At 34.9% G+C, this 22,909-nt stretch overlaps 1 protein-coding gene across 11 annotated transcripts in view; it reads left to right on the top strand.

The window, feature by feature from the left end:
* Dmd (dystrophin) overlaps positions 1-22,909 on the top strand; it is a 2,251,111-nt gene that overhangs the window by 1,259,073 nt on the left and 969,129 nt on the right. The gene's annotated exons all lie outside the window — the stretch shown is intronic.

The following is a 22,909-nucleotide window of genomic DNA, read 5'->3' as shown; positions in this document are numbered from 1 at the left end:
TCTTTTCTGAACTTAGTAACAAGAAAAACTGTAACCAAGTTGTAACCAACTCCCCTTAATGATGACAAAACATTCATAACCCACTGAATGACCAAACACTAACTACCCCACTTCTTTGAGAATGTGGGTATCATGTTCTCTAGACTGCTTCCTATTGTCTTGGGATGATGATGACATCTTTAAGGAACCCTGATAAAATTGAGATAATGGTCAAGCCCTGGAAGAGCTAGCTCTATTATTTTTTGTTTAGCTGACTGTGTGATGGGAAAGTGTAGAGCTTGTATGAGATCCTGGCTGGACAGTCTGTGAGGTTGGACCACACACCTAGCAGTTTGAAAGTGTTCTGGATGTAGATTTTTGAGCAAACTAACAGAGGCATTCTGAGAGGATGGATCATTTGGGCTACTTGTCTTTATTCATGTCCAGTCCTTTTGTTCTAAAAACATATAACTTTTCAAAGATGACATATGTATCTGTATTAACACATGTATGGAATGTGTGGTGTGTAAAAGTCAGCTAAATGAATCTTACTTCTATGTCTGAGTAGGTAAAGCCATCAGTCAACTCTATAAGTCCGTTTGGACTGCATATCCAAACTGTAACATAATAAGTCATGAGGACTCTGTAACCAACAAGATTTATCATATCCCATCCAGTCTCAGAGCTGATCCTATGTCAAAAGATCACCATATATGTCATCTGTCTTGTAGATTTTTTTTTGGTTTCTTCCTTCATGTTTGCAGCCAAGATTTTCAGGAAGTCTCCTCCAATCAAATATTATCTTTACTAATTTTGAAGAAATCCATAGAATTTTGTTTCCTGTGGAAACAAAAGCAAAATATATCCCCAAAAGCAACATACTTTCTGACTTCCATTCTGAAGCTAAGAGAGTTTAAAAATATATAGGTTGGTTTAATTTAGCAGTTTCCATAATCCAATGTCTCTCAGCAGCTATTGTTTTTTTGTTCATTAGCATTTAAAAAATTCAAAGTCAGCAAAACATCATACAGGATCCAGACACTCCGTGTATTTCCCATCTTTATTTGACTACTCTTTTGATATTACTTTGTTTTTTATTTAAAGACTTAGTTATTTTAAACTATTTATTTGTCGATGACATTTTAAGTATACTATATCTGTTTAGAGATTTCCTCTGTCTGGACATGACTTCCTATGCATCTGCAGCATTTCTCTGACTGTGTGAGCCAAATCTTAAACTGCTAGGCTACGCTCAGGTAGTTCTGCTTAGCATATGGCATGCTAGCAGCTGGGTCCACCTCTCTTGGTTTCTTGAGCACTTAACCTCATACAGGTGAGTATAGGCCATGCTCTGGGAATTTGTTTTGTCCACTTGAATTTGTACTTGGTATAAGCTGTGCAAGTGCTCAGTTGCACAGCAAGGCCTTTTAAAACAGCCAAGCCTCTGTATGCTGAGCCTACCCAAGAGACCCTGATTGCCCAGAAGCCACTTGTTTGGAACTTTTTAAAGCTTTCTCAGGCCTTATGTGGATATCAATAGTGGGATGTTGGGTGCTATATGTAGCAGTAATTTTTCTAGGGGGGGGCAAATTCGTTTTGCTTGTGTATTTCATTTGTTTCTATAGAAAATATATGGAAAAGGGCAGTCTATATAGTACATTTAGGACAGCACTGGTCTATCATGTACAAAATGTGGGTAAGATCCAGTTAGATGCCCAATATAAAAGAAAACTAAGAGTGGCAGATCATCCCTATAAGCCCAGCACTCAGAAGGTAGAAAAAGATAGTCAAATTTAAGGTAATGTTCAGCTACCTAAGAGTTCCAGGCCACCATGAACTACACAAGACCTTGTCTCAGAAAAAAAGCAAATAACAAACAAGCAAATAAAAAACGTAAGAATTCATTGAAAGAAATACCTAATAGGTAAGATGTAGCCAATCAGAGAAAAACAAACAAAATCTTGATGGTGTAAAATTATGTTTTAAAATATATAAAGGTGCATTTCAGAATAAAACAAACTACATGAAACCTAAGTTTTAACATTGAAAATATAGTAGACATTGAAAAATAATCTTTGGAGAGCTGGTGAGCTATTAGGAATATAATATTTGATGAGTTATTAGGAATATGTGGCTGCTGGCAGAGAGTCACATTTCTTCAAGAATGTAACCCATGTGAGTCTACTCATAATTCAGCAGGTGATCCTATATTCAGGAACATACTGGAAGCACTATGTGGATTTGGTTGGTTTTAAAGACCACACTTGTAAATGAGAGGGAAGAGTGGTGGAGAATGCAGAATAATTGGAAAGGAAAGGGTAGAAGTGGACTAGATCAAAATGTATTAAATGCATGCATGAATATTTTAAACAACCAAAAATGGAAAAGGAAAATCTTAATATGCATGACTGTTTTTCTTTATCTGGTATATATGACAGGTTCAATATTGTTTAACTCTGAGAAAAAAGATAAAGTAATAATAGGATAAATAGGTAAATCATTGAATCGACACTGAAGAAAAAGGGGAAGATATAAAAATGACAAAAGTTAGACTACTGAATGTATTATGAAAAAAAAGAATATGGATATGATAAGATAAAAAGGGAGATTACAGAATCTACTTTTAAAAAGGAACTACTTGTTTTAAATAAGATAAATGAAATTTTTTGGTCTGAGTTTATCAGATGTTACTGGACTGGACATTGTTAATATATATAATGAAGTTTTTATCTGAATCTGTCAAATGTTAATGGACTAGACATCATTAATGTAATTTTTGGCTGTATATATTGTATATATTTATTGGATAGTTTTTATTGTATTAGTTATAAGATTTCTTTAATTTTAGACAAAAAGAGAGGAAATGTGGTGGTATTGTGTTCCCCAAAATATTGTGTACCTTAATAAACTTATTTGCATATGTTTGTTAACAATTTGCTACTTGTTCTCCCTTAAAACTGGATCTCTATGGAAGTGGGGAGAAACTGGGAGGAGTAGGCAGAAGAGAAACAATAATCAGAATATATTGGATGAAAATTCAACACAAAACCTTATAATTGCCCCTTGTTAATCTATCCAATTTGCCAAACAACAAATTCAATAATGTCATGTTCATTATCCATGTTTTTCTAGTATCCGTTCTCAGGATGGGTACAGTGAGTGACATAAAATCAGTTTTCAATAATGGAAAAGGAGGAAATTCACAGAAAGAAATAGACATTGAGGACAGCAGACAAATCTAGCTCTACTTAAAAAAACTGAATATGTGAAAGGATTCTCCTACTTCTAATATTCTTTGATTTGATAATTTCCGCAATTGCATTTTCTTTAATAAATTTTGCATGACATTAGCTATTATTGTACCAGATATTACCTTGTTCTAATCTCTTTTTTCACTCTAGGAAATAAAAGTATCAAATGAGTTTCTCATTTTCTCTCATTATTGATCCATATATCTTTGGATATTTCTGTGATTCATTTTGCCATGGCATAGTAAATTAGTATTTGGTGAAGAAACCATGTATCTATGTTTCCTGTCTATATAGCATTCTCAATAAAAATGAAATAGGTATCACAGTGCTATTCTAGGTGCATGGACTCTCAAGATGCTGAAATTCAAGAGCAAGCGATCTGGCTGTTGCTTCTTCTCAGGGAGATGGAATGGGCAGAGGGAACATTCAGATAACTGAGTAAGCAAGGAAGTACAGAATGAATCAGATAGTATGAATCATTAGCTAAAGGGTAAATATTGCCACTAAGAACAAAAAATGACATTGTATTTTTTTTTCAAAATCTTTGAGTACAGATGAGCACAGACCATGATAAATGAAGACCACATGAGAATAGGAAGAAGCAAATTGCTAGAGAGGCCCACAGAAATCCACAAAGATACCCCCACAACGACTTCTGGCAATGGTCGAGAGACAGCCCAAACTGACTTACTCTGGTGATAGGATGGCCAAACACCCTAATTGTCGTGCTAGAAAGTCCATCCAGTGACTGAGGGAACCGGATGCAGAAATACAAGGTCAGGCCACAGGTGGAGCTCCAGGAGTCCAGTTGGCGAGAAATAGGAGGGTTTGTATGAGCGAGAATTGTTGAGACCATGGGTGGATAAAGCACAGGGACAAATAGCCAAACTAGTGGAAACACATGAACTATGAACCAATAGCTGAGGAGCCCCCAACTGGATCAGGCCCTCTGGGTAAGTGAGACAGTTGATTAGCTTGATCTGTTTGGGAGGCATCCAGGCAGTGGGACCGGGTCCTGTACTCTGTGCATGAGCTGGCTGTTTGGAACCTGAGGCTTATACAGGGACACTTGGCTCAGCCTGGGAGGAGGGGAGTGGACCTGCCTGTACTGAGTCTACTAGGTTGATCTCAATCTTCAGGAAGTCTTTGCCCTGGAGGAGATGGGAATGGGGGGGTGGGTTGGGGGGGAGGCAGGGGTGGGCGGGAGGGGGGAGAACAAGGGAATCCATGGCTGATATATAAAATTAAATTAAATTATAAAAGAAAAATATATGAAGCTCATTATTACTTTGTATAGAAAGTCACTTTTAACATTTAGTACATTTTTTATTTAAAATATTTTAGCTGTGTTTTCTTATATTAATACAGATTGGGAACATTCATATTATGAAAATAGAATGATAATGATTTTTGGTAGCATGATATCTTTATTTTATTTTATTTTTACATTCCAACCATAGTATCCACCTCTACTCTCCTCCCATTCCCTTCCCCCACCTCCCCTCTGACACCCCTCCATGGACTCCTCCTATGTTTCTGTTCAGATTGGGTCAGGCCCTGACCTAGGACATTCAATTGCAATAAGGCTAAGCACCTCCCCTTGTATTTAGGCTGAGCAAGGCAATCCAGTATGACGAATAGGTTCCAAGAACCAGCCAAAGTATTAGGGACAATCCCTGCTTTCATTGTTTGGAGTCTCACAGGAGAACCAAGCTACACAAGTGTCATATATATGTAGAGGACCTAGGTCAGTCCCATATAGGCTTCCTGGTTGTTGGTTCAGAGTGTGTGAGTTCCTATGTTAATTGTTTCTGTGGGTTTCCTTTTTGTGTTCCTGACCCCTCTAGCTCATAATCCTTCCTCCCTCTTTTCAGCAGGATTCCCCAAGTTTGTCCTAATGTTTGGCTATGGGTCTCTTCAACTCTTTCCATCAGTTACTGGATGAAGGCTCTCTGATGACAATTTGGGTACTCACCAACTTGATCATGGGAGATGGCCAGTTCAAGCTATGGATTCACTATTTCTAGTAGTCTTTGTCTGGGTCATCCTTGTAAATTTGTGGAAATATCCCTTCTATCACGTTTCTACCTGACCTGAAAAAGCCCCCACCCTTTTCAAGTCATCTCTGTCTGTACTCTCCTCCTCTACCCACCCCCTCCAGGCTTATCTCTCAAGTTCCCAAAAGAGGTCTCCTGTGTGGACTGGGAACAGGTGGGATAGCATGATAGGTATACATTATGGCATGGAATCAACTTCACAACTGTTCTAAAATTCCACTTGTATTCTTGATTGACAAAAACCATTTGTGTGATACAAAAGTCCTTTAAAAAGAGCTGTAAGTTGACAAAAGATTATATGGATAGGGAGTTCCAACTAACAGTTTCAGAAATAACTTTCCTAAAAGTATTGGCACATATCGAACATCTGCTAGTATGTGATTATAAAATGTATAGTAGGCAAGATCATGCTTTTCAGTGCATCACACTTTAGTTTCATCACAGTGTTCTCTGCTCTCCTTGTCAATGTAGACGTCTATAGCATTAACTCATATAGCATGAACCATTTTCTCTACTGGCCATGATTTACTTATGTGTATCAGATATCATTTGGAAAAGACTCATTTTTATCTTCTTAATCTAATGTTTTGTATTTGGTGATTTCATACTGACTGGCAGCAATCTGGCCTCAATGAATCTTCATTAATCTATTTTATTTTATCTCTGAGAATTTAATTTTCACTGTAAAGGGAAATTCCTTAAGAACAAATACTAGTTTTGTTCTTATATTTTCTTTTTTGTACATTTTCTATTTCTATTGCATTTTTGTTTATTTATTTATGTTTCTATGTGTGTGTACACATGTGAAGGTCAGAGGACAACTTGAAGGAGTTATTATCTCTTTCTACCATATGTGTTCTGGGGATTAAATTCATGTCTTTGAACTTGGTGGCAGGTTTCCTCAGCGACTGTGCCATCTCACCAGCTTCCTTTCTATATTTGTAAATGTCATGATCATGTCCCTTTATATGTGTGACCATATATATACAGGCAAACTTACCTTGGATATGCATGTTGTTGAATATTTTTGCAATTATAAAAATGCAGATATAAGTTGACAAAGGAATCTAAAACAATGATAAAATGCCAGGTATCTTGGTGTTGTCACATAAATTACTATATACTTGACACTGGTCTCAATTTCTTTGTTATCATTTCAGGAAAGAAACTATTTTAGAAGTTGAAGAAAGGGATAGGAGGTGCCTATCATTTGTTAAAAAATATCTGATGAACACTGAGTGTCATTTGATTTCAGTATGATTTGTATGTTTTGGGTCATCAATCCTTATTCTTATTTTTTTTCTGAAATTAAGAAGCCATGAGAATCACCCACTCATGTAACATTACTGTTCAGTTATGTTACTGCTGCTGTGATTTGTCAACACTCTCTCTCATGGTTAGTCTACTAAATCAACTTGCCTGATGCAGGACTGGACAGATATCTCACTGAACATATTAATAGATAAGGGGAGTAGTATTAGATGATGTATTTAATGTTGGAAGCTGTACACTGGACAAGGCATGTTGCTTTCTATTGAGAGGTGTAGCTAGAGTTTTCCTGCCTTGCCCACAGTCAGGACAAATCTTTGTCACCCGCCAGTCCCACAGCCGCTCAGACCCAACCAAGTAAACACAGAGACTTATATTGCTTACAAACTGTATGGCCGTGGCAGGCCTCCTGTTAACTGTTCCTATATCTTAAAGTAACGCATTTCTACAAATCTATACCTTGCCACTTCGGCTCGTGGCTCACCAGCATCTTCACATGCTGCTTGTCCTGGTGGGTGGCTGGCAGCGTTGTCCTGGCAGTGGCTGGCTGCGTCTCCTTCTGCCTTCCTGCTCTTTTATCTCTCCTCTCTGTTAGTCCCGCCCATACCTCCTGCCTAGCCACGACCAATCAGGTTTTATTTATTGACCAATCAGAGCAACTTGACATACAGACCATCCCCCAATACAGCCAAGTGCAGACCATCTCAGACACCTGCACTCAGGCCCATGGTCCTAATCATCCTCTATGCAAACCTGCTGGGTAACGCCACAAGGAACCCAAGAAGGCTCCCACAGGACATACATTAACATCCCACAGCAGAGAGGACATCACAAAATCTCACAAAAATGGTACCAGCAAAAAAAGGATGCCTTTCCTTGAGCAGAATATTTCATTCATTCAATTGCTTTCAAACCAGGACAAGGACTTTTCTTGCAATTGGTCTCAAACTGAAACTTTAGAACTTTCTGACTCTCAAATTCATTGCATCTTATACTGTAACTACATGGGCAATTCTTAGGAGTCTCTGGCTCATTGGTTCATACTGCAGTTATTGCAACTTATTGACCAACATCAATCCATGAATGCATCCTATAAATTTATCCATTCTATAACTGTGTTTCTCTAGAGAACCTCGACAAATCCACCCCCTTAATTTTTCCTCTGCATAAAAGTGCTTCACAATTAAGAGCCACCCACCAAGATGAATCCACTGTTTTGTATCAGTTAAGGGACACGGAAATCATTTAAAAATAATTTTGTTTATGAAACTTTATGGATTCATCTACTGAGGAGCATAGAGCCTCTGTGTTTAGGTTCAGACCATAAGGTACTTAAATGACACTGGAAAGGCTCCATCAAATTCCTGATTAGACTCACACCTTTATTCTTGGATAAATCATGCACCACTGAAGTATTAGTTCCCATCGAGATACCTACCTTCTTGGGAGTTGCTCGAGAAAATGGAAAGGTGATTTTTTTCCATTTACCAAAACAAGTCTAACTGTTTGGTTTAAGTGTAGATATGATATTTGGTTCAAATAAACTAAAAATAACTTTGCAAAGGGCTCAAAGAAATATTATCTTCTTCTTCATGATGATTTTACCTGCCTGTTGATGACATTTCTTGAGTGGAGATCTTGAAGTGAAGAGAATGAATGGAAAGAGAACTCCAGAATATGACTGAATGTGATAAAGAGCATGGATTTGTAGAGAAATGGCTGAAATGACCTGAAGTAAGATCTAACTGGAAATTCTATTAGGTTTATTCCCTGTTTCACTCAAATATATAGGAATAAGAATAAACCATTTGATTTAGATATAAATAACATAAACTACAAATACTATAGTGGATCCAGATAATCCTCTATTCAAGCATCCTTTCATGCAGAGGAGGAAACTGAGACAAAAAGAGGCTAAACACCCATGGTATTTCATCTTGAAAATTACATTCAACTATATCTTAATATCATCCTACTAAAAATGGCAGAACTAAGTTAAACTTTACATTGAAACATCCACTTGTCACAAACATTTTTTCATTTTGGGAACTATTCCTGTAATCAATTCTTTAAGTTGAGCTTATTAATAATATGGATTTATTTTTATTGAAATGCATTGATATTATCTCTATTTTTTACATCTTCTTGACTCAAAATATGATTTGATAATGCTTTTAAAGCATTGTTATCATTGACATTTTAAGTAAGGTTTCATTTAAGCGTGACAGAATATGTATACATTTTTACATTCTCTTCCATTAATTTTAACATATTCCAAGTAGAACAGATAGATCAGTAATTGTTGATTAGATACATTAGACAATATAAGTGTATTTTATCATTAAATTCAGAAGAAGATACAATTTTCCCCTAAATTTTGTATGTTTCCGGCATTTATAAAGTCAACATTTAATAATATCTGAAATTTACAAGGCAGAGTTTTAAAGATTTCAATTAATAATGATATTTGAGGAAGGAAAACCCACTTTGCCACAGAACTTAAACTTTTCTATCATGAATTTAATCTGATAAAGAATATTCATTATTTTGAGATTTAAACATAGTAGCATATACATGCTTACATGAAGATACAAGTCAATGATTTCCTCCTTTGACTCTGAACTGGCCTTGTAATTAATGTTGTACACTATCCTTTCATTATATGCTCAGTTATAAAATATGACTTATGGATAGTATAAAGACACAAAGTTCTGAAATGCAATTTATAACAATGAAAAGAAACAGAGCTGTGAATGACAGTTAAAATTGAATAGATTGTATGAGTTTTATGGTACATGAGTAATGAAGCATTTCAATTCAAGTTTTTGGCTCAGTCATTAATATGATTCTTTTAGAAAAAAGTATGCATCGATCATGTGGGCAATGAATGTGTAGAAATACAAACATTTGTATTGTGTGAAATAATTAAAATGAAAACTACCTTCCCACATTAATTTTTTTTAAATTAAATCACTTAAAGTGTCACAAATAGGTTTATTAATTTTAAGCTATATATGTTACAAATGGATTTAAGCTACAACCATAAGTTTTCCTAAAGCAAGTCAGCTAAAAAATTAAATTTTCATTATCCAAAAACAGTTACTGTTTAATACTTACTTTGTACAAAAAGAAATCACTGAGATCTTTGTAAACAGATTCCCTATCTTACAATTCTCACTTGAAGTGCTTTTATCTACATTTGAATGAAATCTTCTGGCCTTGTATGAGAGAGGCATTTTTGTTGTTACAGGAAATGACTCCATTGGCACTGAAGGATGTCACAAAGGAACTATAGTCCTTGGGTTATGTGAATGGGTTTTCACTATGCCACTGGACACTCAAATTCATGGAGTGTTTTTTATCATTGAGTGTATTTACAAGTTAAATAGAATTTTAAAAATGGAAAAATGGGGCTTATAATACTTATGTTGGTACATTTGGGAGCATATGTGTATGTGGGTGTTGGAGGTGTGGGGACAGAGAGATAGGGAGAAAAAAGAGTGAAAGTATATAAAATAGAAAGAAACTGTAAGAGAGAGACAGATCTAAAACAAAATGATTAATAAATATGTTGTGATACTATTTTTATTCATGTCTCAAATAAATCAGACCTAGTTTATCCATCAAAGAATATGTGGGAGAATCATGCTTAAATTAACACCTGTAGTGATCCTCATCATTGATTCCTCTTTTTACTAAAGTATACTCTGCCTTTTCTTTCTCAATTATTGTCCACATCATCCCTACTGGTGAACTTTAAGGAGGCACTGCAATGGCCTTTGGTTCTATTTGTGGTAATTGCTACCCAAAGATGGAATCACCAAATAAAAAGATAGAGTACCACTTCTCCAAATCTTAGCTCATGTCTTTCTGCACGTAATATACATGCCACTCAAGCACCCTCTTTCATTAATAGGGAAAGAAAACATGTTTATAAAGAGTATAGCTTGTGAGGCTAAAGCAACCAGAGCAGCTAGCTTTATTTTTACTTTATACTTGTACCAACCAGCAATTCCTTTTCCTTAGTAGTGTTGTTATATACAATGGGTCTTCTTTTTAAAATATATTTGAGGCTAACTGGAGTTAGAGCCAAAAGCAATAGGTTAAGTATTTTGGAAACTTCTGTGAGTTTAATTACAGCACAATTTGGAATGTGATGCTTTATTTTTGTTAGATAAATGTTTGTAAACAGCAAGCATTAGAGTGACTTTAAAGTGAAGAGGGATTAAGAAATCCTTAGACCTTTAGGTACTGATTGTCTTACAGTGATTTAGGATATATTTCAAATGTATAACATACCTTTCAAGACAACTCATTTGCTTCCATTTATTTTCAGTTATATAGAACATCATCAGACAAAGAAATATTCTTGCCTGAGTAAAAAATCACCTCATGCTGTATTAGGAGTTGATATTGTATGTGTCATTCCACTTTTATCCAAATTTGTTCAAATGTTGGTGATTGTAGAGAAGCAATGAAACATTTTTCCTATATTCTACTGTCTACAATATCTGCTTCTGGTTACTTTTCTTAACCCACACAAACACATACACACACACACACACACACACACACACACACACACACACACACACACACACAAAATGTGTTCACTGGAATGTGAATTAACCATTAATATCTTTAACACTGTCAAGGAAATTACTGGGACATGCCTTATAAGAAACTCTTATGCAATAATTATCTCAAAACAACAGTGCTAACCCACAGGACAAGTAGGAAGTACAGTATTGATCACATGATTAACATAGATGCAATTCCAATCATGTAAAATTCGTTTTACAAATTAAGTGCTCAATGAGTTTGAGTTATGTGATCTTAAATGCTATTGGAAAATATTATCCCTATAACATTTGGTTTAAATAAAATACATAGTAGAATAATTCTTTTAGTATATAGCTTTTAAAAGTAAAGATATTTAAGTTTTCCTGTTTGTAACTTTTCTAATTTTTCAAAAGATAAACAATACAAACAACTAAAATAAATTTTACCTTGGTCAAAAAAGAAGTGAAATCATAAGATTAGTTAATCATTGTCCCTATATAGTGTTATATTTTTAAAGAATTATGACTGAAATTTTAATTAAAAAAGTATTTTGTTGGTTAATATATCTCTAAAGTTGTAACTCTTATCAAGGAACAGATAATGTTTCATCTAATTAAATTTAGAAGACATTTATGAGTACTTTTAAGAGGCATTTCAGCAATGGAGACTTCAACAATTAATGTTAAGTATTGGAACTGATTGTAATGGAGAAAGAGCAGTGGTGATAGCCATGATGACTATGAGAAGAGAGGGACTCATAGGCATTGATTTGGGCTGTGTTTGCTTCCTTACCTCTCTGTTTTGACTTTTAGCCTCCTGCAAGACTTGGCTCATATATGAAATTTGCAGATTTCATCACAGCTGTCTTTGCAAATTAAAGTTTTGACTGTTTAAGTTTGTTATAAACTCAGACAAAAATCAATACCCTCTTTTTTTTTTTTTTTTTTTTTTTTTTTTTTTTTTTTTTTTTTTTTGGTTTTTCGAGACAGGGTTTCTCTGTATAGCTTTGCGCCTTTCCTGGAGCTCACTTGGTAGCCCAGGCTGGCCTCGAACTCACAGAGATCCGCCTGCCTCTGCCTCCCGAGTGCTGGGATTAAAGGCGTGCGCCACCACCGCCCGGCTCAATACCCTCTTTTAACACTGACATCATGACAACACTGCCTTCTCAATTTAAAAAAAAAGATATAGCTAAAAAGAAACAAAACCAGAAAATGTACATCAACATATAATGAAATGTGAAACTATATAGACACATGTGATATCATAATCACAGAAACACTTGGATAAAATATTTTACATAATTCTTAGAGAAATTGATTACTATATAATCTATAGGGAGTTATGCATGTGTTTGAATTCTGGCAACCATCAATTTGTAGACATAGATCACATGGAACACTAAATCTTTTCCTTTGAATAGAAACTAAAAATGGGAACAAAATGAAACAACATCAACAAAATTAAAAATGTATGAGTATAATTAGTCAACAGGGTACAATATAAATCCCACCTAAAGCAACCAATGTACTTGCTCCTGGATTATTGGCACAAACAAATGGAAAAGAGATGTATGAAGTTAAAAACAGAACTCATAGAAAGAGATGATGGCAGGAGTGAAGCATGGACAGCTTCAAGCACTCAAAGCCAAGCAGAAGAATTGAACAAGAAATACAGGGAAAAGAGCATGATCTTTGAAGGATGCACACAATGCAAGAACCAAGTAAAGAATTAAAAGGCAACACAAGGAAAATATTTCACAGAAAATTGATTGCAAGACACAAACATGCATACACACACACACACACACACACACACACACACACACACACACACACACACCGAGAAAGAGTTGTGATGCTAAGTTTTATCATTGTAGCTGAAGACAAGTGGGTTATTATACTTTAAGGAAGCAAAAAACCTGAAAAGATCATTGTAAAGGAAACAATGATGAAAGTAGGTGGTGGTGGTGGAGGGAGTATGCCAAGATTTCTTACTTCCTTGTGATATATATATATTCTCTATATAAAATTATATATTGTAAAAATAATAGATGATAACATTTTCCTCTCTCTCACTCTTCAATCTTTTTCTCTGTCCCTATCTCTATGTCTCTCACCTATTTTTCTGAAAAATAGTCTATCTTAAATATATTTTTTGATTTTTAATACAGAATATTAAGTGATCATATAAATAATATAACCCAGGTTACATTCATCCCTTGTGAAATTTTCAAAACTTATCTTTTATAGAAGATTTTCCTGGAAGGGAAGTATTTTAGACAAAAATTGATATTTTATTTGTTTCTTTTCTCACTTTTTAGATGTAATTAACTATGAAATTCAATTAGAAATAGATTAGAAAGAAGTAAACAGGGCTTGAGAGATGGTTCAGAGGTTAAGAGCACTGGCTGTTCTTCTAGAGGTCCTGAGTTCAATTCCCAGCAAACACATGGTGGTTCACAGCCATCTATAAAAAGTTAATGAAATGCTAATAAAATATCTATTTAAAAAAAGAAAGAAGTAAACATACCAAATTCAGGAGTAGAATAAAATTATATCAAATTTATTTACACAAGAGGTCAGGTGGTGATAAAATGAGGAGAAACTGAAATAGCTTGTTATCCAGTTTGGTTCTTTCATGAAAATCCAAGAAAGAGTCATCAATATATAAAAAAAGTCATCAACAGAGGATACATTCTTAGTATCAATTCATTTCTCAAAGCAGTTTTCATACAGCACACAGAAGGGCCTAGATGTTCCTCACAAATTCAAAGGACTAAACATTCCATATGAACAACAATATATTCAAAGAATAGTTGTAAGCAAGATGATTCTGGAAATTTTTAATGGCCACAGTCATTAGTAAAGATTAAAATTATATTCTTCATTCTATATTTACCAAGGCAATAAAATAGACTAATCTAGTTTAAAGGGGCTTTAAAATGAAGAGATGAAACAAACAAGATGATTTTGTTTTAAGCCTCATAAAAACATAAGTTAATCAAATGGTTCTATTTTATGAGTTCTCTGATTAAAGTAATTATATTTAGCCCAGGGAGAATGGAGGAAAGTAAAGTATGGGTACATGATTAGATCTATGGAATCTTTTATCGTGTTTGAGTAAATTCTACTAAGCAACTACTATGTGCCAAACATTAAGCTAGGAGCAAATGATGCCAAATTATGTTATGATTACTTTCTGTTGGGGTAGAATAGGAGGACGAGCTAATCAACAATGAATAAGAAATTCTAGTATCTCTATGTTGAAATATACTAACATTTTTAGTTACTGTAAGCAAGTCAATTCTAGGTTTTCTACTAATTAATAGGTGTTCTATTAAGAGTATATTGTTAGCAAAGCAAATGATCATATTATTAACATGGTTCCCGACACAAAAACAGAAATTTCAGTCATCTGTGTTTTCATTTAATAATCACAATCAGTAAAACAAAGGTAATAAAATGAATATTCCATAGAATAGAACTTATATTTTTGAAATATATTTATCCTAATATTTTTGTGGGTAATTAAACTTTATTTTTTCTCTATAAATATATCTCATTTCCTACTTAGGCTTGCACTTACTCATTTATATAACATAAATATAAATGGATGCTATTATACCAATATACACATGCATTTATATACATACACAACTTATACTATTCACATACATGCAAACATATAAGTGCATATATATTTTATAATAAATAGAGAAGATAATCTCTGAGACCCTTTGATTTGCTTCTTTAAGTGCATATGACTTGAATAAAATTACTGTTGGTTTATAAACATGTTTTTTCAGTGTTTTCATGTTAAACTTGTTTCTATGAAACCAGTTGCTAGCAGTGTGAGATATATCCAGACTGACCTTCATATCATTAAGATTGGTCAACCATGGGAGTGAAAATATGACACAGTCTATATTAAATATAGGGGAAGGATAGTGTGATAGTCTGAATAAATAATTTGGCTGCTTTCTGCTCTTGTCCAAAAAAACTTGACTAAAGCTAAATTGAAGAGTTGTCAATTGTGTTTGCAGAGTGGATTTCAAACAGCCTAGTATGGACTGTATCATGTGGTTATTCGTAGCCATGCTTATCCAGATCTATAATGAAAAGGAGCAGGCAATGCTTTCCACCCTGATGACAATGGACTAAACCAATAAAATGTTAGCAAGCCTCAATTAAATGTTTTCCTTAATAAGAGGTTCTGCGATCATGGTATCTTTTCACAGAAATCGAAGCCCTAACTAAGACAGACAGATATTTCTAGGCTTGTATCCAGCATTTTCTGAGAGTCATTTGAAAAAAGTGCTCCTTGCTGATAAACAGATAAAAGACTTCATTAATATGACTAAATTATGTGATATGTTCCATTAATCTCTACAGTACTGAGAATTATGTCAGAATTAAAAAACATTTGCCGGGCGTTGGTGGCGCACGCCTTTAATCCCAGCACTCGGGAGGCAGAGCCAGGCGGATCTCTGTGAGTTCGAGGCCAGCCTGGGCTACCAAGTGAGCTCCAGGAAAGGCGCAAAGCTACACAGAGAAACCCTGCCTCAAAAAACCAAAAAAAAAAAAAAAAACATTTATCATATATTTATGCATAAATGATATATTTACAAATTCTTTTCCTTTTCGTGGGGTATATAATCCTATTTCTAGCTTCATTGTAGAACTATTTATGTGAGAATTTGATCTTTATAGATAACCATTAACAAAACTCACTTAAATGGTTATGCATAAATTTATTTTTTTAAATAAAAAAAATTGTTTTAAATGCCAAGCAAGCTCATTCCCATTGAAGTCACAGCTATTATCATTCTGTTACATTTTTATAGTAATAAATGGATATACTATAAACATTGAATACCACATTATATGTGATATCAATGACAAGGATGTGGTCAGTCTTGTGGATTTGGAGTAAAATATGAGGAAAGACTGCTTGTTTTGATGATGGCTGATTGGCTCACAAATGGGTGATTGGATTCATGTTCTTATTGTAAAGGGTGTATTCAGTTGCATAAGTCCTATGAAGAGTATGAATGTTATACTCTTACCTATCTTGGGCCTTGTCTCTCTGAGGACATATGCAAGCTTAGTTTTCTTTTCTGACATGGTAATAACTTGTTCCTGTTCTTGCTGTTACTGTGATGGGCTTTTCACTGTTAATAACATATTTGAGAGCCATGCTTTTATTTTCCTCATGTTTTGCATAGGTTTCTTAAATTTTCTTTATAATCTACATGAGCCCACATTGCTAATTGTTAATAAATATTACTGGATATCTAAAATTAAAACACATAATTTACATGTTTAGAATCCTGGAAATTCTTCTGGGTACTGATGAACATGTGTGGCTCTTGTTCTTTCATTTGAGTTCTTGAAAGTCAATATGTGTTGCTATTTTCTTTCCAGAATTTTAATTCAGATAGACTTGTGTCATTCTAAAACTTAGGTATGTGACTTTAAGTGCATTTTTGAAGCTTTGTTCTCTATCTGTAAAGTTAAGCTTATTGGGATGATTAAACATGATTAAACATATAATATATGGGAGGGATACCAAGATGAGTAAGAGGTGGTTCTTTACTTTTTGAAGCCTTTAATCCTCTTAAAATTAACAGGCAGGCATGTTATTTCAGAAGCATACAGTGCACTGTCAGCTGCTCCTGTCGTCAATATTAATAAAGAGAATTTAACTGTATAAAGGTATTGTAAAAGCAAGTCAGAGACAAGATTTTCTTTTTTAAAAACAATATGAGAGGAACAAGAATTAAAATGAAAAGTTGATACTTATTTTCCAAATTAGTATTTTTCACATTAACAAAATTTATAAGATAATAGTTTTTATTTCTTTATTACACAAATGAATGAAAGTCACTTTGATGGAAATGGTCACTGTTATTGCTGTTAAGATTTTGGCCATAATTTAATGAGCGCATACTTTTAGCCATAGGTTCTCTCTAATTATCTACAGATAAATTTAAATGATTCATAGACATACATTCTTTCAAAAAAAATTAAGATTTTCATGATGAGAGAAATGTTTTAAGCACCTGATGGGTATTTAAACAATTTACTTAAAATAATTTCAATGAAAATATATGCTATATTATATTATAACATATCATATTATTATAAACAAACTGTAACTGAGCATGGTGGTTTATGTACATAATTCTCACCCTGGTGAGGTAGAGGAAGGAAGATTGTAAGTTTGAGACCAGACTGGCCTATATTAGATAGACTGTGTATCAATAATAATATTCATAATAATAATTATGTCCAAATATAATTATTATGACTATAGTTATTTTTAAAACTGTCAGGCCTCTTGAAATGGGTCAGTCTGTAAAATGCTTGCTACATAAGCATTACAACCTCAGTTCAGCTCTTCAGCACCCATGTAAAAGGTGAATATGAAATTTTGCCTTTTTTCCCATTTTTTTTATTAAGAATTTTTTTACTCTACATACCAACCACAGATCCTACCTTCTCCTCCTCCCACACCCTAGCCCTCCCACCCAAGCTACCCCACATCCTCGCGTCCCCTAAATAAAGGTCTCCCATGGGGAGTCAGCAGAGTCCAGCACACTGAGCCTAGGCAGGTCCAAGCCCCTTCCTACTGCACCAAGGTTGCACAAGGCGTCACAACACAGGCAACGGATTCCCAAAAGCCTGCCCATGGAATTTTGTCTTTCTAACCCCAATGCTTCATGAGCAGCCAGGAGAATCTGAGGGGCACCTTGACCAGGCAGTCTAGCCAAAATTGTGAGCTCCAAATTCAGTGAAAACCCTAATTTAAAAGGTAAAATGTGACAAAGATACCCAAGAATGACTTTTGCCTCTAAAAACACCCATAAGATAATTGTACACACACACATGTGTACTCATAAACCATAAACAAACACACAAACACAGACAAGCACAGACACACACACACACACACACACACACACACACACACACACACACGAATAAAAAAAAATACTCCCACTCTAAATGCCTTCCATAAGTTTGTGCTTGAGACCATAGACCTCTCATGGATTACCTTTCACTTTCATGTCTTCTAGAACTATACACCATTTCTCCTTAAATCATTTTCTGCATCATCATCTTTCTTGCTTCCATTACTCCTGTTACAAAAATCGTTAAAACCTCACTATTTCACATTACTCTCTGTAGCTGGAAGTTTCTTGGTCCCACCCAGCCCTGCAGTCTCACGGCCGCTTGTAAAATGATCACTCAGAGGCTTATATTAATTACAAACTGTTTGGCCTATGGCTTCAGCTTCTTGCTAGCTAGCTCTTCATCTTAAATTAACCCATTCCTATTAATCTGTATGTTTACACGTGACCATGACATTACCGATCTGCTGGCATCTTGTTGTTCCTTGAGCTGCTGCTTGGCATCTCCCCTTATTCTCCTTTTCTCTCACTATCTCTCTTGGATTTTCCCACCTGGCTCCATCCTGTCCTGCCATAGGCCAATGCAGCTTTATTTATTACCTAATCGGAGCAACACATATTCATAGCATACCAAAATACATCCCTCAGCACTTCTCCTTTTCTGACTAATCAAAAAGAAAGGTTTTAATTTTAACATATTAAAATTACATAAAATAGAACAGTTATCAAGTAAGAATTACAGTTACAATATCTAGTCTATTTGTAGTTGGCAAATTTAAAGAAAATAATCTATCATCTATCCTATATTTATGAGTCTAAAGTTCATATTTAATGTATCTTTTATCATAACCAATGAAAATTATAGCTATTTAGTCTTCATCTTCATATATATATATATATATATATATATATATATATATATATATATGTTGACTCTGCCCACCTCAACTTACCAACACGGTGGAGGTATGTTTACTGCCAGCTCTGTCATCCATGCTCCCTATAGAGTCTGAGAAGCAGTGGGTCTATGCCTCCATCCAGCAGTGTATAGGCCAGAAACCTTTTTGTTTTCTGGTCTGTATTGCATGACTTAGAGACACTACCTTTGTGTACCACAGCAGGAATCCACCATCCTGTAGGTTAAGCGCACACTCAGCAAACATGCCCATGCTTTGGCTCAAGCCAGCACGCAACAGCACCTCTGTATCACAGCTTACCTGACATATACAACTAGGAAGCTGCTCTTGGCTCCATTTTAGAACCCCCCCCCTTTTTTTTGAGATTGTCTTTGTTAGAGTTATATTGCTGTGAAGAGACACTGGGACCACAGCAACCCCTTTTTTCAAATTTTTAATCTTTTTTTTTTTTTTTTTTTTTTTGGTTTTTCGAGACAGGGTTTCTCTGTGTAGCTTTGCGCCTTTCCTGGAACTCACTTTGTAGACCAGGCTGGCCCCGAACTCACAGAGATCCGCCTGCCTCTGCCTCCCGAGTGCTGGGATTAAAGGCGTGCGCCACCACCACCTGGCCTTAATCATTTTTATTAAGAAATTTTTATTAATTTTACATTCCAATCACAGATTCCTCCTTTTCCCTCCTTCTGCTCCTCCAACCCACCCCCTATTCCCACTACCTAAGGTGTGACACCTCACACAGCCTTGAAGCAGGGGGAGTGGCTCAGATCTGCCTCAGCTGAATGTACCAGGCTCTGCTGATTCCCCATGGGAGGCCTTACCTTTTTGTAGTACCCTTTTTTAAAGCTTTCTCAGGTTTTGGGGGGAAACTGCTACCATATTGAGCGCCAACTCTCACTAATAGTATTATCATGATATAAAGTCATCTCATACATTATCAGTAAATGGAAATTGAAAGGTAAATTTAGAGCTTGAGATCTAGTTTTACATTATGAGACTGCTCAAGTTTTATCTTTTTTGTTTGTTTGTTTGTTTGTTTGTTTTTTGAGACAGGATTTCTCTGTGTAGCTTTGTGCTTTTCCTGGAACTCACTTGGTAGCCCAGGCTGGCCTCGAACTCACAGAGATCTGCCTGCCTCTGCCTCCCAAGTGCTGGGATTAAAGTCGTGTGCCACCACGGCCCGGCTTTATCTTTTTAGTTCCTAAAGTAGAGTTAATTTCCAAGCACCTTCATATTCTTCTTATTTTGCCATCTCTAGCCATACTATCCTCCAATATTTATTGTCATATGATATGTCTCAGACTTTTCTAACCTAAGGTGTCCTGCAAAATATGTACCATCATGTAATATATAAATTGCATGTATCATGAAAAAGACTCCTCAAGTCCCATTACTTGAATTAAGACGTCAGATACCTATCTCTAAAAGCCACCTCTTGCTCTAAATTCCATTCTGTCTGATATTTATTGTATAGTATAAGAAGTCACTATGCATTCTTTTGTAGACACATGACTTACAGCTTGATACTGGATAAAGATGTTTGAGAATAAGAAGCATATTTTGGGTGGGTGAGATGGCTCAGTAGGTAAGATCATTTGCTTGAGAATCTGAGTATGAGCTCCAGATCCCACAGTAGAAGGAGAGAATCTGTTCTCAACTATTGTCCTGTGACCTTCTATACACATGCTATAACATATGCACTGCTACACATATGAATATACATGCATGTATACACACATTAAAAAATAAAAACTTTAAAAAGTTTGATTCTTTATCTCTTGGCTATTTTCTCTTTATCCCCAATGTGTATACCAATGATTTTCTATATCTTGGGTACTCTTCTAGAATTTATTGATCTTTCTTGTATCTCCACAAGTAAATGTTCCAATTGGTGTGTTTTGCTAAAGGACATACTATTTCAAAAAATATTGTATATTTCTTAATACTATGAATTTAAAAAAACAGCAACATATAAATGACATAATAAAAGTACAAATTAATATTTATCTGTTATATACCTTGATAGATTAAAAATTAAACATTTTGTCACTAATCATCATTATATACTTTCAGTGCATACTTATAAAGATGTATATATATGCATATGTATGTGTATTTGTGTGATTATTTTGTCAAACTCTAAAACTATACAAACTTGTTAAAAGTCAAGAACTCGCACTGCTCATATTCTCATACATATTATATTCATAAATATTTCCTCTACTTAATATAAAGAAGCATTCATAAATTGTTGATCCTTCTAAAATGTTGGTTGAGCATAGTTACTACTGTTCAGGGTGAATAAAGGCATCTTATTCTGTTTGTTTCTAATTTGTTAAAAATCAACTGGACTCTTCAAATTATTTCATATTGAAGAAATATTACACCTTTCTTGGTATCATTCTCCTTTTTGTTTGTAATGAAATAACCTGACATTAATTAGCAATGATAATATAAGTCTTTTCTTCTTCCTTAAATTCTTTATATCCTGGTTAATACTTCTGACAAAAATGAATAAATTTATTTTTTCTAGAGGAAGCATTTGAAGTAAAATTTTAAATGTCATTAGCCATTATTTATTTGGTAGTTCTACATAGTTGGACTACCTTGTTTTCAGTCATAATAAAAATTTTCATTTTTATGTTTTTTGATATGAAAAAGAACTTAGGTCAACATCACACGTATAATTCTATGAGATGATTTCTTAATTCTAAAGCCATGAGTTTTTTTTTCAATCCCATAAAAATAAAGGAGTATGTACCTATTACCAACACAAAAATAAACGAGTGTCCACCTAGCTCTAACACAAAAGTAGTGTAATATAGGCTATGCCCATAAGAAATTCACAAGTCTCATTGATTAAATAATTACTTCTTAAAGATTTCAAATTTATTTTCATTCATATTTGAGAAGTACTATTCCAATTTTTTAGTGGTACCATTTCTTTAGCAGGCATTTGTAGCAGTTAAAAGTGACTTAAGTCATAGTTGGGAAGTAAAAAAAAAAAAGCAATGAAGATAAATTCCATAACCACAGTCCCCTTTGGAACAAACCTTCTATAACTTAAACACCTACCATTAGGTTTTAATCTCTTAATGGTTTTACCATTTCCCTGGGAATCAAAGCTTCATACCATGAGATCTTGGAGAACATTTAAACTCTAAATTGTTGAATAATGTCCTTGATCCCTGTGGCATGGTCCTGTGCTGTTGTTCCCTTTGGAGGAGGGTGCCAAGTAGGCACAGAGTCAACAACACAGACTCTGGGAGAATGTTGAAATAACAAGATCAGTTTATTCAGGAAGAGTCAAGCCTTATATACCCTCCACCCTGCCTCAGGGGAAGGCCTGATGAATATGCATCTGCTGGTGTGACATAGTTACCTCTCATTGGTCCATGTCATCTCTAGATCATGTCTCAGCTGCTTTGCTTAAGGCCCCAAGGCAGACCCAGGTTGGCTCTCAGAAAGTATCTTATTACTGGTTTGGGCTAGCTGGCTCTCAGGCCTGTTAAGAATGAGTCATCCCACGGATCCCCAAACTTGATGTACAACATCACCAAGCTTTATATTCATTTTATAACGAAAAATATATTTACTCTGCATCCATTGTCCAAACAGTTTTCATTATTCCAGCATTTCTCAAAATTCCAATGTCTTCAGCTTTCCTCAACAGGATTTTTTTCAAATTCATATTAACATTTTTTCCTAGGATATTTACTGTGAAATGTCTCAGGTTTGGGTTTAAGGGGAACACAGAAGCAGACTGTCCTTTTAGGTATTGTATTTATTAGAAGACTTATTAAGGCCACAGAAGGAAAAGCTAGCATGGGCTATCAGTAATCCAAGCTCACCAGGCAGAGTTGGGTCCTTTCATTTCCATAGATTTCAGAAGAACACTGAAGGTATGGTTCTATGACATATGTTTGCTAAGCTGTCCATAGTATATGCTGTCTCTGGAGGTGACAG

Source organism: Peromyscus maniculatus, chromosome X (genome assembly GCF_049852395.1).
Source record: "Peromyscus maniculatus bairdii isolate BWxNUB_F1_BW_parent chromosome X, HU_Pman_BW_mat_3.1, whole genome shotgun sequence".
Taxonomy (NCBI): Eukaryota; Metazoa; Chordata; class Mammalia; order Rodentia; family Cricetidae; genus Peromyscus; species Peromyscus maniculatus.
The sequence above is the reverse complement of the archived record's forward strand: the minus strand, read 5'-3'. Positions and strand labels throughout refer to the sequence as shown.